The sequence below is a fragment of the Ictidomys tridecemlineatus genome, chromosome Y (assembly GCF_052094955.1).
Source record: "Ictidomys tridecemlineatus isolate mIctTri1 chromosome Y, mIctTri1.hap1, whole genome shotgun sequence".
NCBI classification, from domain to species: domain Eukaryota; kingdom Metazoa; phylum Chordata; class Mammalia; order Rodentia; family Sciuridae; genus Ictidomys; species Ictidomys tridecemlineatus.
The window spans coordinates 7,994,323-8,003,503 of record NC_135494.1 but is presented as its reverse complement, the minus strand read 5'-3'; the positions used below and the strand labels follow the sequence as shown (position 1 = coordinate 8,003,503).

Genomic DNA, 9,181 nt, shown 5'->3' with positions numbered 1-9,181 from the left:
CGTTAAGTGATTTGTGTTGATCTACTTGTATTTGAATTTTTGGTGGACAGATCATGGTTGAGGATAATAAAACTCCTAAATAATTAATTTGAAAATTTAATTGTACTTTATTATTGCTATCTCTAGATTATAATTTTTTAATAAGTTTGTAAGTGTGGCGTAACATTCTAGCAATGTGTTTTTAGCTTTATGTGCTAATAATACATCATCCATTTAGTGAAATATTCGTAGTTCAAAATTTTGATTTCTAAGTGGCTGGATTACTTTCTTAAAATAAATTTGACAAATAGTTGGGCTGCTAGCCATCCCTTGAAAAAGTACTTTCCATTCATACCTCTGATGAAAACCTTCATGATTTAGTGCAGGGATAGTAAATGTAAAACGTGGACTATCCTCAGGATGAATTGAAATTAAAAAAAAATCTTTAATATCTATGAAAAAAAGCATACCAAGTTTTTTGCAAAGCAGACAATTGAGGAATCCCCTATTGAGCAGGTCCCATAATAACTATCTCATTATTAATGGCTCTTAAATCTTGCAATAATCTCCATTTACCAGATTTCTATTTGATGACAAAAATGAAAGTACTATGGGGAGATACAGAAGGTTGTATATGTCCTTCCACTAATTGTTGTTTGACCCATTCATGGGCTGCTTGTACTTTTTCTTTAGTCAGGGGACACTAGAAAACCTTACTGGTCTTTCTGATTTCCAAGTAATTTTTATTGTCTCAGTAGCCCTTTCTGAAAATTCAACCCATGCCTGTCCATTCCTTGATCTATTTCTATTGGTGCTGCTATACCTTGTTCTGTTTTTCTAACCTTTTTTCTTTCCTAAAAGATTGTCTAGTCATCACAGTGTGTGCATTTTGGTTGATGTTATTTATTAATGTCAAACCTAAATGATCTAGGAAATCTCCTCCCCATAAATTTACGTGAAGATGATCCAATACATATGGCTGTATAGTTTCTTCAAATCCTTCAGGATCTTTCCAACCTAATATTTTTGCACTTCTATGGGGATTAGTCACCACTATTAGGCCTCAAAGCGTTTGAGCGGCTTCATGAAATGGCCAACGCTTTGGCCATTCTTGATGAGAGATGATGCTAAGGTCTGCATCTGTATCCAGTAGCCAATTAAATTCATGTCTTTGAATATTTAGTTTTAGCATGGGGCAAGAATCTAAATTTAAAGACAGCATAGCCCAATCTACACATGTGGAGCCTATTCCTTTGGAACCTCTTTCTACTATACAACTGGAAAATTTAACATGTAGGCTGGGTATTATTAGTAACTGTGCTATTCTATCTCCTGATGAAATTACTGATATACCCTTTGGAGAACTGGCTATAATTTTTATTTCACCTTCATAATCGGGATAAATTACCCCAGGACTTATCATAAGTCTTTTTAGAGAAGAAGAGCTGCATCCCAATAATAAGCCCACTGTTTCTTTGAGAAAAGGTTCTTTTTCAACTGTAGGAATAATTTGAACACCCATCTCTGGAGTTAGTACTGATCTGGTGGAGGTGGAGATTTACAACCCTGTGCTCCCTCTGGTTTGCCTGATGAGGAATCTAATGGACAATGTATCCTGGGAACTATCCTGATGGGGTTGCTTGTTTTCTCTAGTGCTCCATATATTTGTGGTTTTGGGCCCTGGAGCATTGGGCCCCACTGTTCATTTTTTGGCAATGGTGCTCAATGACTTTCTCCATGATATCGTGGATACACACTTGTCCTTGTTTGTTTTTTGATAATGGAGTACCCTCTATGGTGGTTTGAGAACAGCATTCATTAGCCCAAAGTCTCTCTCTGTGGCATCATGGGCAAATACCCAGTATTGTGGTCTGAGAATGGCATTCATTAGCCCAATGTCTTCCTCTACAGCATCGTGTGCAAATACCCGGTATTCTACTCCTTTGATACCTAGTTTTGTTAAACCCCTCTCCTATGGAGCAATTTCTTTTAAAATGTCCTCTTTGTTCACAATTTTAGCATGTTCTTGACCTGACATCTGAAGCCTGTTTTACTGAAGCTGCCACAACTTTCTCTGTTCATTAAGGTCTCTACATAATTTAATATATGTGTTTAAATCTTCATGTTTTCATGGTCTAATGACTTTTCTTCACCAACAATTCACTTGCTCATAAGCAAGTTGTTTTTTTAGTGGCATTGCTTGTTCTGTATTCCCAAAAACTCTGGTAGCTGTTTGAATAAGCCCATCTAAAAATTTAGCGTAAGATTCATTAGCTCCTGTATTACCTTAGATAATTGACCTTGTAAACCTCCAAGTCTTTGTAAAGTCTTCCATGCCTTAACTGCCTCTGCAGCAATTTGTGCATATACGCCAGGATCACATGCAGTTTGTTTCTGCTGATCCTCATGATGTTCTTTTTGTAACAACATATCTAGATTTCTTTGAGGATAACCAGCTGCTGCATTTCGCCTAGCCTTCTCCTTGCAAAATTTCTTATTGGCAAGCTTCCATAACAGGCATTGACCTCCATTTAGCACAGCTTTACACATATTAGCCCATTCTTCTGGCATTATGTTCAAGTTGTAAATGGATTCAACCATGTTTACAGTGAAGGATGCTTGAAGACCGTAGGTTGATACAGCCCCTATTAGCTGCTTCACTGTTTTGAAATTTAAAGCATTATGAATTTGCTGCCCTCCTGCCTCAAATACAGGGCATGTTAATATTTGAGATCCTGTCTCAGGATCCCAACTATAACTGCAGCGGTTGGGGACCTTCCAGCATATGGAGGTGGTGCTCTTGGTTGGTAATAGAAAGCTGTTAGTATCAGTCTCCTGTAGAGGTAGCACTGTTTGTAGGACACTTACACCCTCTGGTGATAGAAATATGTTAGTAGCCATCTCCTGTTGTAATTTTTCTACTGATGGCTTTTTCTGCTCTAAGCTTTCTTCCACTATCTGACTAGTTTGAAAGACCTTCTATTTTACTTGAATCTTTTCTTCTTTCTGTCTAACATTTAAATCACATAATTTTTTGCTTTAGAATTTAAACTAAGAAAAACATATATATCTATATTTGATGAAACATTTTATATTTGGTTTTATGCCTTTCAGAAATATGCAGAAATATATAGTGCAGTTTTTAAGAATGTATATCAATACTAACAGCACAGGCCTAAGGCAACTGAATTTTCAGTGGGTCTCAGAGGCAGGTAGAAATGTGTAAAATTTATAAGACACAGTAAATAACTTTTTCTGTTGAAATAACCCTTTAAATGTTCTAAAAACAAGTGAGGGAAATATCCTAAAGTTTAATTTATTATTGTTATTTAGAAACCTGAGGCTATAGCTAAACCCTAGATCAATTACTTTCAAATCTTTTCAGCTATTTTACACTTTTACATTCAAAAGTGTATATATTATATTGCTTTCTTCCCCAGTCAAAAGTGTCTTTCATATTCTAAGAAAAAAAGAAAATTCTGAATCAGTATAGGTAGGACATACATTTTGAGCCACAATTACCTAGAAATATTATATTTTATATTTCATTTTAACTTTTTTAAATATATATAGAGAGAGAAAGAGAGATAAGAGAGAGAGAGAGAGAGAGAGAGAGAGAGAGACAGACAGAGAGAGAGAGAGAGAAGTTTTTTAACATTTACTTTTTAGTTTTCGGTGAACACACATTTTGGTTTATTTTATATTTTATGTGGTGCTGTGGATCGAACCCAGTGCCCCATGCATGCCAGGATAGCATGTTACAGCTTGAGCCACTTCCCCAGTCCCACCTTTTTGATTTAAAGGGAAAATTCATCATAATATTTACTTATTTTTTATTGATTACATTTTTATATACACAGCATTGGAATCCATTACAATTTTTATTACACATAAATACCACAATTTTTCATATTTCTGTTTGTATATAAAGTAGGTTGACACCAAATCCATGTATACATACATATACTTTGGATAATGATGCCCATTACATTCCACCATTCTTGCTAACCTCCTGGCCCATCCCTTTTCCTCCCACCCCTTTTTCCTATCTAGAGTTTTTCTATTTCTCCCATGGTCCCCAAAATTTGGCATCAGTTTTGGGAGATTGGCTAACTTTACTTAGCATTATCTTCTTCAACTCCATCTGAAAAAACAGCCTCTACCTCAGAACAAAGCCTGTCCAAGGAAGGGGGTGTGACCTTTGTCCTTGGAAAGACCCACAGAACACTCCTAGGCACATACTCACCCTGCTGAGTTGTTTATCTACAAATAACAGGTAATATCTGATAAGCCACGTGTCCCTGACTCAGTCAGACTAGGTAGTGACCCATAGCAACCCCTTAGCAGCCGCCAATCAGTATGGAACAGGGAAATACCTAGGATACCAAATGACCCTCCCTGTAGTTTGTGATGCTTGATAACACGTTGGAAAACCATGTTGTTCAGCACATACACCCCTCATGGCTTTAACCAATCAGTTCAAATGTATCCCACTCTTTTAGTATTCAATCACCCCTACCCAAATTCTTCCCACCAGTGTATGTGCTAATCATGTTTTAGAGTTGTTTATGATTTTCCCATAGTGTGTTATGATTTGCTAATAGATGCTATGATGTATGTGAGGATCCCTGCCTTTCCTCAAAAATGTATAAAACTGCTGCAAACCTTGGGCTCAGGGCCTCTCAGTGTCACCAGTTGCTGTGTGCATGCAGGGAGGACTGAGCTAGCTTGCAATAAACATCTCTTTGCTGCTTACATCAATCTTGGTCTCTGGTGGTCTTTTGAGGGTCCTGAATTTTAGCATAACACATACACTTACCTGCAAATTCCATGATTTTATTGTCTTTTGTGGCTGAGTAAAATTCCATTGTGTTTATATACCACAGTTTTAACATTTCCTTATGTAAGGAATTTTTTTTTCCCTTTATCAGGTAGTTTGGAATGATTTGATTTCACTTTTCCCAAACAATCTACACATAAAAGAAGACTTTCCTTAATGCACATGAGGCATAAGTTCTTCTCATAATACACTTGAGGCCAGGCAGGGGCAATGAGAATGGGTCTTTATAGTCATTTAGTTTGATTTTGCTTAAAGAATCTCCTACAATCACACAAGCTTCAGACCCCAACAAGCCTGGATCTCTCCTCACCCGACACTATGGGTTTAGCAATCATATGAACTTTTATTAAAAAAATGCTATTGTTTTCTGTAAGTATGCAAACACATCCTAATCTTTATATTTCTAGAAAATTTTTCACATACTATTAATACAGATCTGTTTACTAGTTTGTCAATATTTCTTTTAAAAAAACTTCAAGTTCAAATGCCCATAAAGACACTGGTCACTGTTTCCAAGGCTATTTCCCCAATGCCTACATCAATGCATGGTATCCTATTAACAGGAAGCCTTCCTACACACAGAGAGTTGATACAGTTCAGACTCACTAGAAGCAAACAAAAAGCATGTTACTAAGGAAATAGAGCCTGACTCAGTAAAAATATCAGAAAAATTTAGTTTCTGTTATTCAAGGATTTATAGACTACATTGACCCTCTTAGCACTCATAGCGTTACTTGTGATTGAACATGATCCTTTAGCAATAAAGAGTGTGGACAGCATTTATCAAATAAGGACAAACAATCCATGTTCACTAAGTGACTTGACTACAGAGAGAAAAACTCTTGGAGAGTTTGACAAAGACACGATTGAATAATTTTTTAATAAATGCTCAAGACGTTATATTCCTAGAAAGGAGAAACTGTTAAGAGCCTCCATTCTGCATGTCTGTGATTTATACAAAGTACTTAGGTTTGATTGTGTTCTCAAGTAAGAATGACTTATACATTGAAAGTGTGCAATGCTGCAGCAATGGTGATGCTCACAACCCTAACGGGTAGTGGAAATTGGTTTTTTTGGCAATCCGGATGACTCCTCAAATATCTTCTCATTTCCACCTACCATTCTACAGATTTTGAAGTACACCACAACTGATTTGCTATCACTCACAGTTTGTCAATATTACACTGGTATTATGAGGAAACTTAAGAGTGGACCTTGGCTTACCCTGCTTTTTTGTGTGGTTTGAATACGTCCTGTCACTTGATCTCAAATATTTTGATCAAGTGATGCTTAACGTCCATAATATGAACTACTGCAGTTTAAGAAACTTATTTTTCCAGAGATTTTCTGTCATCTTTACAGATGCACTTTTTGTGTATGCTGTCTATGAGATTGAATTATATCACTACATCCAACTTTCTTGATTAATTAAGTTGCCCAGCCTGACCTCAGAGTTGCTGTTCTCCTGACTCAGCCACTGGTATTACAGATATTCACTTCCAGTAAATGGATTCCTATTTGGATTAATGTTGCTCTCCATTGTACGGTTATTTCAGAAAAGGCATGTGGAAGGAGCATTTTTTTTTTGCCATTATCCTACATTTCAATCACATCTACTTCTATGTAGCACCAGATTAGAGTATATACCTACTATAATCTTACTGTTTTGCTGCAAATAAACCAGATGGGTCTGTCTGATGGCACAGTTTTAGCTTTGTCTGTCTTAGTTTGCTGGTACTCATTGTTTTCCTAGTTTCTGCTCTTTCACTGGGTTCTTTCCTAGCCTTAAACCAGCTGCCATAATTCTTTTCCTAACACTTTCCTTTCTAGAGGGGCCTCTTCCATGCATACTGGGCTTCAAACTTCTGAGCACTATACAATGCTTTGGACAAAGTTCTGTGTGTCATTGGTTTAGAGTTCAAACTTATTGATCCCAACAAGATTCCAAAGCTTCAATGGCAAGTGGTTTGTTTCAGCAGTTTCAACATACAGTCCTTCTCTCAGTGACTCCCTTGACAAAATTCATCTGCACTCTGATCGCCATATTGCCCTCCATTTTCTATCTTTTATTTAAACCCCAAAGGCCCAGAGGCTTTCTCTGATGTCTAATTCTTTGTGCCTTGAGCTCCTTCATGTTTGAGTGACATGTCCATGAAAAAGTCATACTCCTCACGATTCTCTCAATGATCCTTTTGTCTGTGGAAAAAGCAGGAGATGCTTCAATTTTTCTGATTCTGACCACAACAAGACATTATTTTCTCTTTCCTCTGCTCTTCACTGCCCGTGAACTTTCCATTAAAATCTTACTCATGTTACTATTAGCCATCTATAGTATTTCTTCAATGAAGATTCTATTCAGAAAAGAAAAACCTCTTTTTAATTGGATGGAAATTTTCTACCTCCTTTGCTAGGGGATTCTGGAAGTCTCCTGTGAATTTGTATTCCCTTTCACCTCCTGGACGTGGAAGAGCTCCTTTTTTCCCTTTGTTACTGACTTCACATATGCTTGGTTCATACTGTATGTTTCAGTGTTGACTGGCCCTATTATCAGCAAGACAAAAGAGCAATGAATAAAGTAACTGCTTGTAATCAGGAAAAGCAATTATTTCATGGGAAATTAATCAGAACTTGAAGAAAGTTGCTTGTGGCATGCACTGTTCATTATAGTAGATCTGTTTAGAGAATCATTCTTGCATCATTGGCCTTGACTTGGCTAACAGTTTGATTGTTACCATGGTAAGAAGACAATAAGCAGAGAAATTCATCTGACAAAAAAAAATCTCATCTTCCTCTGTTAAAATTGTCTGAGATTATTCAGACTGCTGTTTACTGAAAGCTAATAGAGTCCGATTAACTGCATAATTATTTGTAGACTGTGTCAACCATTGTCAAAGTATAAAGGATAATTTGACTCTTCTACTAAAGAAAACATAAATAAAATGTCATTTTTTATATCTGCAAAATAAAAGAATAACTTATACACTACAATTTTCTTGCTCTTAGATGACACTGTGGATATTTATACTTGAAACTAGTAATACTGTGGAGGAACTTGTAGGATTAATACACTATAACAAAAATAATAAAAAATAATGCTTTCCACAAGGCTTCAATGAAGAAAGTATACAAATCTTCAAATAAAGGTATCAATATGGAGATTCCTCAGGTCAAGCATATTACTTGAACATCATGGGTTTGCTTCCCATGTAGACCAACACAATAAATTTGTTTGCACCCCCAGTCATGGTCAGGGACATTTCCATGAGTGATTTTTTGAACTTAATGGAGAGGAGGAAAGACATCAATGGAAATGGATAAAAACAAACATTATCTCTTTTAGAAGAGTGATTCAAAATGTGCGTCCTACCTATACTGATTCAGAATTTCTTTTCTTGGAATATGAAGGGCACTTTTGACGGGAGAATAAAGCAAAAGCAAGCTTCTGAAGAAAAATTACAAGTGCGGAGATTTCAATTCCACTGAATTGACTCCATGGATCTGTAAGTGTGGCCACTCCTCAGATATCACCATCAAGGAATAAAATGTACTTCAACGTGTACTTCAATCCTCCTTAGAGTAGTGGGGGCACAGAAGCTGTCAGGTAGAGTTTGTGTTTTGAAAAATGGAGAAAATGATGCCGCTGTTAGATTCCAACTGTGTAGTTGCTACATGTGAGAAGAGTGAACCACATATATCAGAGTGACAATCCATGAGACAGATTTAAAGCACTGGGCAAAAAAATGAAACATGAACATTTTATTATTCTCCCTGTTCTTCCTCCAAATACCCAGAAATTAGTAAATGGCAGATTCACAGGAAAAATGATTCACAGAACCATTTTCTTCTTCCTCCAGTTGTGTCTCCCAGTAGGAAGGAAAGGAACTTCTTATACAGAAACAAAAACTTTAACTAAGAATCTGTGTTTAAAATTCTCCTAGAGTTTCCATCAAGAGAATAGTTCCACATAAAACATCCTCATTTGACTAAAAGAGTTTTAGAAGACAGTCCACGTGGTTGCTCATATTTTTTAAAAAAATGGATCCTGTGTTCTAGACTATAGTTGCAGTCCACATAAATTGGTTTATTTTCAGAGAAACAGAGAGAGAATATATAGAGAAAGAAAAAATAGAAAGGGAAATGAGTAAAGGGAAATGGAGGGAGAAAATGTAAACCCAAGCCAATGATACAGGCTATCTAGAAACATTTTACCCTCTCTGCAAAATTCTTCTGACTCAAAAATCTGCAGCTGATTTTAAAAGTTCATTTAAAAATGTGCATGATTTCTGACAATGCAACTTACAGAAAGTCCTCTTCTGGAAGAGCTGCTCTCATGACCAAACCTCATGCAAGCTGACACATAAA

General features: G+C 36.4%; 1 pseudogene; it reads left to right on the top strand.

Annotated features, from left to right (window-relative positions):
- Positions 1-5,914: 5,914 nt before the first annotated feature.
- LOC144371831 (dolichyl pyrophosphate Glc1Man9GlcNAc2 alpha-1,3-glucosyltransferase pseudogene) lies at positions 5,915-7,389 on the top strand (annotated as a pseudogene).
- Positions 7,390-9,181: the final 1,792 nt, after the last annotated feature.